Raw genomic sequence first — 8,383 nt, 5'->3', positions numbered from 1 at the left:
AATGTTTAGGGGCACCACACTGACCACCAATGTAGGGTACTCCCTATAGCATGCTCCCTCCTGACCACTGTTTTCTGTATATTACATTACATGTCTGCACCGCCCATGCAATGTAATCTACCCATGGGCACTGCAAAGTTTATTTTTCTCATTGATTGGTTTACTATAGTTCTTTATTACATATTGTACAGCACCCTATGTTTTGTTAAATTTCTTATATTTTGGGTATTTTACCCCCCTCGTTTAATATGCAGTGACTGTTAAAAAGGGTTTTCTCCTTATTTGTCCTCACGAAAGCGAATGTTTAGTATAATAAAAGACGCTAATTATAGAACCAATCGAAAATGTTACCAGACTATCTTCTTGCTTTTCTAAACCCATCAAAGAGCAAAAGATCTTCTCCGAGCCTTTGTGCCGGACTGGGAGGTTTTATCACTGCTGAGCACAAAGTACAAGTTACTCATTCATGTTTCTATCTGAGAGTATTGCAGCCCCTTAGGAAGAACGAGGAGGCAGAAGGATCCTTATGTCTACAGATGACCACGGGGTCAAGTTTGTTTATGATGCTGTGCCATTTGCAGAATTAATGGGTTTGCTTGGGTCCGATTTTTGAAAAAATATTTTTTTCAAGGTGACTTTGTGCGTGAATGAATCCACAATGATTGGTCTGAGGAATATGGATATAAGTAACTGTGAAGTATTAAAAAAAATTACCAGTTCGTTGGGGGTGGGGGCCAAAAGGTTGATATACCAGGCAGAATGGTCAATATTTGTGAATATTTGACAGTATACAGTATACAAATTTTGACATTTGATGTATACAGTTCTGTCCCACAGCACAACCCTATCTTGCTGTTAACACTTCGCCCTTAAGATCATCTGCTTAGCAGTTTGCTAAAAAAAGAAAGATGATTATTAGAGGTACAATGCTATTCTGAGTTAGTTGGAATGACCCACAAATTTTTGTAGGAGGCTGATATCTGTCACCCCATGGTGGGGAGAGCCTGGCTCTTGTGACCTCCTTGCAGCAAAGTAGTCCTCTGGCCATTAGGGTCACTGGCCCATAATTTCTTGTGGGTTGCATTGGTGAAGACCATGGAGTCACTTTTGCACCTCAGTTTCTGCACCTCAGATAATCCCGTCACTTGCCTGGGGGAAGTGACCGTAACACTTGCAAAGGAAGGAGACTTGATTTTTATTTCTCTGCAACACCTGTTGCTTAAAGTGTACCTATACTCAGAATTTTCACTTTACATAAAAGGGTAGAGAACCCTTTTATGTAAGGTAACTATTCTTTTTTTTTTTATGTGCAACACCTTTTTTTTTTTTAAGATTAGCACCGCCGCCTAGTACTCAACTCCTTGTAAGTCGAAAATGAATGGGACCACAAAGCCTCCCGAGATACCTACGTCAGGCATCCCGTGAGGCTCCTGGGCGCTCCTTCTGCGCATGCCCAAGCATCTCGGGCATTTGCAGAATGAGCCTTTTTGCTCAGAGAAACATTTGCCGATCTGATGCATGTGCAGTAAGATCGCCAAATTTTTTTTTCATCCTATGTCATCTGATCTCGCACCTGGGTTGTGTGAAGTGGGATGAAGGACCCAGAGGCGAAGACAAAGATGGCGCCAGCTCCGAGACGGATGCCGAGATGGTGCAGGAGGCGATGCTGGACACCCCCAGAGTGATCGGATTCCCCTGCGGGATTGAAGGTAGGTGTGTTTTTGTTTTTTTGGCAGTTTTGAGTATAGTTCCTCTTTAACAGTGATCAGAAGAGAACATGCGCCACTCACATTGATGGTCAGCATGGTACCACTTCAGTCACTATTTCTCAACCATGATTCCACCAGAGGTTTCGGAGGGTTCCTTGAGCAATGAGCTGTTTTTACCTCTAAGGACAGTTTAAGAGACCTCCATTGATCTTTTTGGTTATCTTTGGTTATTTTTGGAGGAATTCTTCCTACTGACCACCACACTAATAATGACTTGTGAATAAGGTAATTGTAGCAGGGGGTTCTCTGAAGACCTGAAAGGTATTTCAAGGGTTCTCCAATGCTAAAAAGATAAAGAAACACAGCTCTGCTGCCTCCTCCTTGAACTGAAGAACTCGGTCTTTTCTATCCACAGGCAACAGTGATTGAAATCCGTCAGGAGATTCATATGGTAATATAATGATATATACCAGATGTTTTAAAACGACCTCTGATATCTGCTACAATGATTGAAGTTTCCTATCCGATGGCTGTGCATTGTCCTCCAGCAACATTCCACCAATGCTCCCTGGCTGAACTAGTAACATTCCTCGGCTGAGATTTCCTGAAGTGCTGTAATGCTAACAAAATTATCTTTAGCCACCATAAACCATTAAAGTCTCGGAAAAACTTATGTTTTCTCGCATAAATTTATTGATACACTATTTATGAATAAAATATTATTTGAAATCCTGTCTGTGTGGGCCTAATTGCATCATTTGAAATCCCCAATGAGGACAGTAGAGCGGGCGTCTTCAGCACGGAGCACTTACCAGAGATTGAACTCTGCGGAGGGAAATGCCCCTGAGGCTCGTGGGAAGTTATGGTTGTAAGCTGCCTTCTGATTGGATTATTAGTCTATGCATGAAGAAAGGGATGAAAATTGGAAGAAATGCAGTGGAATTTCTGCCGTCTGGGGAAATTTAAACCGCGAACAAGGTTGGAAGGTAGCAGAGGTCGGTCTGAGGACAGAAATGGAATTACACCTTTGAAGTTATTTTTTTTCTTGTTTATCTTGGTATTGAAATATCTGAATGCATTTTATACCGCCTGCTCTTCTTGTCGCCTGTCTACATTTATAAAAAAGACATGTTCCAGACTGTAAAAAAAAAATACACTACGAGACGAATCTGTTTTCTTTTCACTTTGCAAGAAAAAAAAGTGATGAGACATACAATGTACTGCAATGCGCAGCCTGCAGAGTTTTACCGTCGCCGAGCTGTCTATCTAATTGTATAAAAAATATTCTCAACTTTAGAAAAGAATTTTTATCTCATAAAAAAACGTACTAGTGGGTCATTGCAGTCAAAATTCATATTTCAGATTTTTTGAATGCTGAAGTAAAGGAGATTTTGAGTGTTTTTTCATAGCAAACCTTCAATGGTCTTTCTTCTCTTCCACATATTTTTTGCTTCATAAATTTATCTTACTGCGTCAATGCAAACTCTTCATTGCCAGAATGGGTTTGTGCACACTTCCAGCTGTGGACTGGGGTGGACAGGACTTTTTAGCCCTCTGGGCCAGTACTTTCAAGATGTATTAGCTCTAGATGGAGATACTTCACCACTGGACATTAATCAGTAAGTCCAGCAGTCAGTGATAACTGCTTGGTGTTATATTCTTATCTGTGTCCCATCAAATAACCTAGCAGAGGGAATTTTTCTGACTCTAAGGTATTACCAAATGTCAGGACCCACAAAGATAGCCAACCCTGGAAGATGCAAAGATTTGTTACAATATTCCATGTTATATACCCTTCCCACCGTTTGCCAGCAATCATGGCACCTTCATGGCCAACTTTCCTTGGTAAACTTTCTTTAGCCCACAGAAATCTGTCCAAACAATTAAAGGCACAATTGGTTCCCCACATACAGCTCAAAACATCAAAGAATTCCAAATAATTAAAAGAACAGAAAGTGCCTTGTGATAATCTCTGAATACTAAGTGTAGCAGGATCAAAAGACCTTAAGATATGGCCTTCCCATTAGGCTTAGGAGATGTCAATAGATGGTGGATATCAGCGCTGCTTGGTCTGGTCCCAATCGCTCTAGTTTTGGTTATTTTTGGTCTCATCGGTTCTGGGGAAGCTTATAATGTGTTACTCGTCAAATACTCTGTGAGATTGTATGTACAACTAATGTTCTTGTTACAGTAAACATATCTCTGAATTTTTTAAAAACACAATAAATGATGTTTTTATTTATGATAAATGTGTGCCTATACCTTTTAATTTGTGACTTAAAAGTTTGCTGTGATTTCTGTAAAACTGAAGGATGTTGCCCTAAAAAACGTATCTTGGTCCCTGGTCTAGTAAAATATATATAAAATACACAGTTTGGTTAAGTTTGCATCCCCAGGCCAAAAGGTTCCCAGCTCTCCCCTACCCAGTGTCACACAGCCTTTTCCTTAGCAGCTCATGTGCTATGTTGAAGCCGTTCAGGCTTTTCAGAATCACAAGGGTGATGTGATGACATTTGTCGCCACAACAGCATTAAGCCTGCAGCGTAGAGGTGCCCAATAAACTGCAGTCACTAAACGGCTTGCTTGTTATTAACATAAGATTTACTACTGCCCACCAATTTCCAGGGAATCAATGTTAAGTCAGTACAGCAGAGATGGAATTGCCATGTGATTGCTACATCTATAATAAGCTAAGACATAGTAAAAAAGAGTTTACCGATGGCCAAGGGAAGGAAAAGGCTGGGAAGGTTGTTGGGAAGTGAACAGCTCACAGTAAATTAGTGTGGTGGTCAGTGGGAAGAATTCCTCCTACATTCCTGATCAAAGTGAAAAACGTCACCCTTACAGATAGCCAAATAGATCATTGATGTCACCTAAACTTGATGTCACCTGAGGGTCACAAATTGATTATTGTTCAAGGAACCCCCAGCTACCTCTGGAGGACCCCTGGTTGAGTAACACTGGTTTAAGGTGATGGTTTGGAAAGAGTAATGGGCTAGCTGGTTAAATGAAAGGAGGATTGACTTTAGGAGTTGGCTGCTTTAGGCATTTTCTCCAAAAGTGCTCCACCAAAGCTAAAACCAGCTCCAGTTCCCCCGAAAATTGCAGGATTTGACTTAATCTTTATGAAACTGAACAAGAGCTCCCCATCCCCCTCCATCACATAATTTAGCGAGTGTATTGCGTCCTATGCTCCATATAGGTGAAAGTACAAAATGTGTATTAGAGCTCCCCCATTGCCCTCCATCCCATCATTTGGCAAATTGATTGGCTGCTCAGGTCCTGTGTCGGGTTATTGTGTCTCCATAGGTAAGGGTAGAAAGTCTCTATTAGAGCTTCCCTATCGCCTTCTTTCACATCATTTGCCAGGTGGATTGGCTGCTCAGGTCCATTGTTTCCATAAGTACAAAGTCTGTATTAGAGCTGCTTCCATGGTTCCCGCCATTGAAGGAGTAAGATACCAGATCTGGATATTGGGATACTCTGGATAGTGGGAGGCTTCCTCTGATTTTTGTTTTCCCTACAGGTTTACGTGGCAACAAATACAAATTTATTTTTGTTCATCTCCTATATATTTAGACATGTGCTTTTGCTATTTGTGCAGAATTTCCTTGTCTAATCCCAGTGATAACTTTCCTCTATAAAACCAAAATTGAGGATTTGGCGGAATAAACTCTAATACTCATGTGCCCTTTAGGTATTTATTTTAATTATGTCAACATTAATTTTCTGAGCAGAACAGGAAGACAAACGCTGTGCAGATGGTTTTCTTCTAAGAAAAAGTGAGTGTTCTCTATTTAAAAAACGCTTTGTGTTCCATTCTGCTGTGCAGAACCCAGGTGTAGGGAAATGTTTATATCTCAAATCTGCAAAATCTGTAATAGACATGGCCTCTGCCAGACACAGCGGGGAGCCACAGGAAAAGTATGAAGAGTTTTCTATTCTTTTTTTATTGGGTAACATTCAGCAAAATTGTTACATTGTAACACAATAAACTGAGTGCAAGATACTCTGCAGACCTCCTAGTGATGGAGATAATAGCAGGGTATCACCAATACAAGGGACAGTAAAGAATGCTGAGATGCCCTTGTACTGGCGTCCAAGAGAACACCAGGGTTGAGGCATACATAACAAAAGATAAAATGAGAACACGCTAAACTGTTCCCCTTTTAAACTTTCTCTAGTCGAAATGCAGGGTTGCACTCTACTACTTGCTTCTGTGATGTCATGAGATTAGATAACCATACTATTTTATTAGTTGATCCAAAATTTCAGATTATATAATTAGATTTAGATGGCCAGACCTGCATTTCAGGTGTTCTTTTTGGCAGTTTAGATTCCCAAAAGGCTTCTAGAAAAAGTTAGCAAAGGCCTTGCTTCTGCCTCATTTCCATCAACTGCAACCACTAGGGAAATAAACCTATCGCAGATGAAACCCTATAAACATAGGGGATACAGAGGAAGGCAAAAATCCCTTATAAAGCATGGTTCAATTTGCTCCAACAGGGGAAAAAAGTTTCTTTCTGATCCTGTCAGGCAATCGGATGTTCCCTGGATCAGCAGTTTCTGTTGTCTCTACTTTAAAACTTTAACACCCAGTTATATTCAGTAAAATGCATGAGCAGGATTTAACCATGCAAGGGAGCTAAGAGAGACCTGTAAGTGCAAATGGACTAAAATATAGAACAATTTCCTTTAAAGAATGCAGCAGTGCAACTTATAGCAGGGATATAGAATCCAACACCCTTTATGGCAATTACAAATGTTATACATAATCTTTTTCTTTTTGAACTTGCACAATTTGAACTAATTTTCTTTTTTATATTTAGTCTTTCCATTAATGGAGTATTCTTAAATAGCTGCCTCACTTACCTTTAACTGATCACAGATAAATCCCAACATACGGAAGATGACACACATATCCTCATGTGTTAATTGAATGATAATTTCTATGCTTTTTGTAAATTTTAATTTTATCATGGAGTAATCACACTAATTACCCAGCACAAGTGCTCATCAGTTCACATCCAATTAGCTCAATGTTGATGCAAAACTTTAAACAAAGGGCTAAAAAAACAAGATTTGCTAACAGATTTTCCTGAGTGTCATTTTTAGATTTTGCCGAACAGAAAAAAAAAACAGCTTCAAATTTTAACATAATTGCAATATTTAACATCCTAAGTTATGTTTTTTAGCTGAGCAGCTGATGCTAAACAAAGATTAATCTTGAAAACATACTGCCGCGTCTGAGCCATAAACCATTATGGTCCACTTGGCGCTAATTGTTTACCTCCTCCTTGGCAAATCTTCTGAGGCCAGGAATAAATACACCCACTTAGTCCATTTAACAATGGCTTTGTGTACCGGGTCCACAGGTACACAACGCTAACTACAGCCAAGTCCGGCTCTCCCGTAGTCCTTTTATGTCCTTATGGTCTGTCAGAAAAATAAACTGCTTGTTTTTTAATCAGAAGAAATTATTCTTCATTTAAAAATGTTTGCACCGGTCACTTTTTATTCCCTTTGTGTTGAGCTCTTGGAGGAAGCAAATTAAGTATTTAAACCAGTTGTGATAATGTGCCATGACGTGAAGTGTTAAGCGCTCCGTAACTGTACTAACTAAGGCATTTAAGTTGCATGGATTTAACAAAGAGAGTAAAAATAAACATGTTTTTTGTGGGTTTTTGTGTATGAAAGACCCGTCGTTTTCTCCCCCCAGGTACTTATCCAGCAAGATAATTCTTTGGACATGTATTGGGCGGTCAGCTGGCACAGCAGGAAATATTATTTAGCGAGGTTCCATGCTAAGAAAATGTTACATTTTGGCCGTGAGTAATGCGAGGCCTCCCTTCTACAATTTGTATTATCATCATTTAATAAAGAGAATAAAAGTGTCTGAAGTCCGAGGGAATTTAATAGTAAGGGGTTTCTATATTTTTTTTTATTAGATTTGTTTTTGTGCATTCAATTTTCAGGGAAATGCTTAAAGTGTCACATAGGAATCCCCATGGAATATATTTTTTTTTATCAAGTGGCATTTGGTATGTATTAAAGCTGAACTCTAGTTGGCACCTTAAAAGTACCCTCCAACATCCCTCAGCTACGTAGTGCCCCTTCGTCCTTTTTTTTTAATCCTGACCCTTTACTTGTACCCTACCCTATAGACTACTTACCCCCTGTGCCATTATTATAGAAGCTGCAAAAGCTTTATCCACTGGAACCAGGAGGAGTCCTATTTGTGCCAGTTTCTTTGACCAGTGATCAATACCATGCACAGGGGTGTCAGTGGGGAGATGACAGGGAGGGGTCTCTTTACTGCTTTCATAGTTAAGCTATTTTAGAGAGAAGGTGTCTGATTTATTAAAGCTCTCCAAGGCTGGAGAAGATCCGGTTGTCAGAGAAAGTACAACCCTGGCACATGGTTATCACAAAAGGTACAACCCTGGGACATGGTTAGCACAGAAAGTACAACCCTAGCACATGGTTAGCACAGACAACATTTTAGTATACTGGCTCAGAGAGATAAATTGGGAATATGCTGTGTGCAATAAACACCAGCAGAAAAGTTCTGCGCAGAACTCCAGACGCGTGTAGCTCATAGTTGTGCGCCATAGCGGACCAGCTACATGCGCTTGAATTGTTTTCAGTTGAAAAATGCACTGCACTTTTGCACA

This window comes from Pyxicephalus adspersus, chromosome 7, assembly GCF_032062135.1.
Source record: "Pyxicephalus adspersus chromosome 7, UCB_Pads_2.0, whole genome shotgun sequence".
Lineage (NCBI taxonomy): Eukaryota > Metazoa > Chordata > Amphibia > Anura > Pyxicephalidae > Pyxicephalus > Pyxicephalus adspersus.
Note: the sequence above shows the minus strand (reverse complement) of the source record.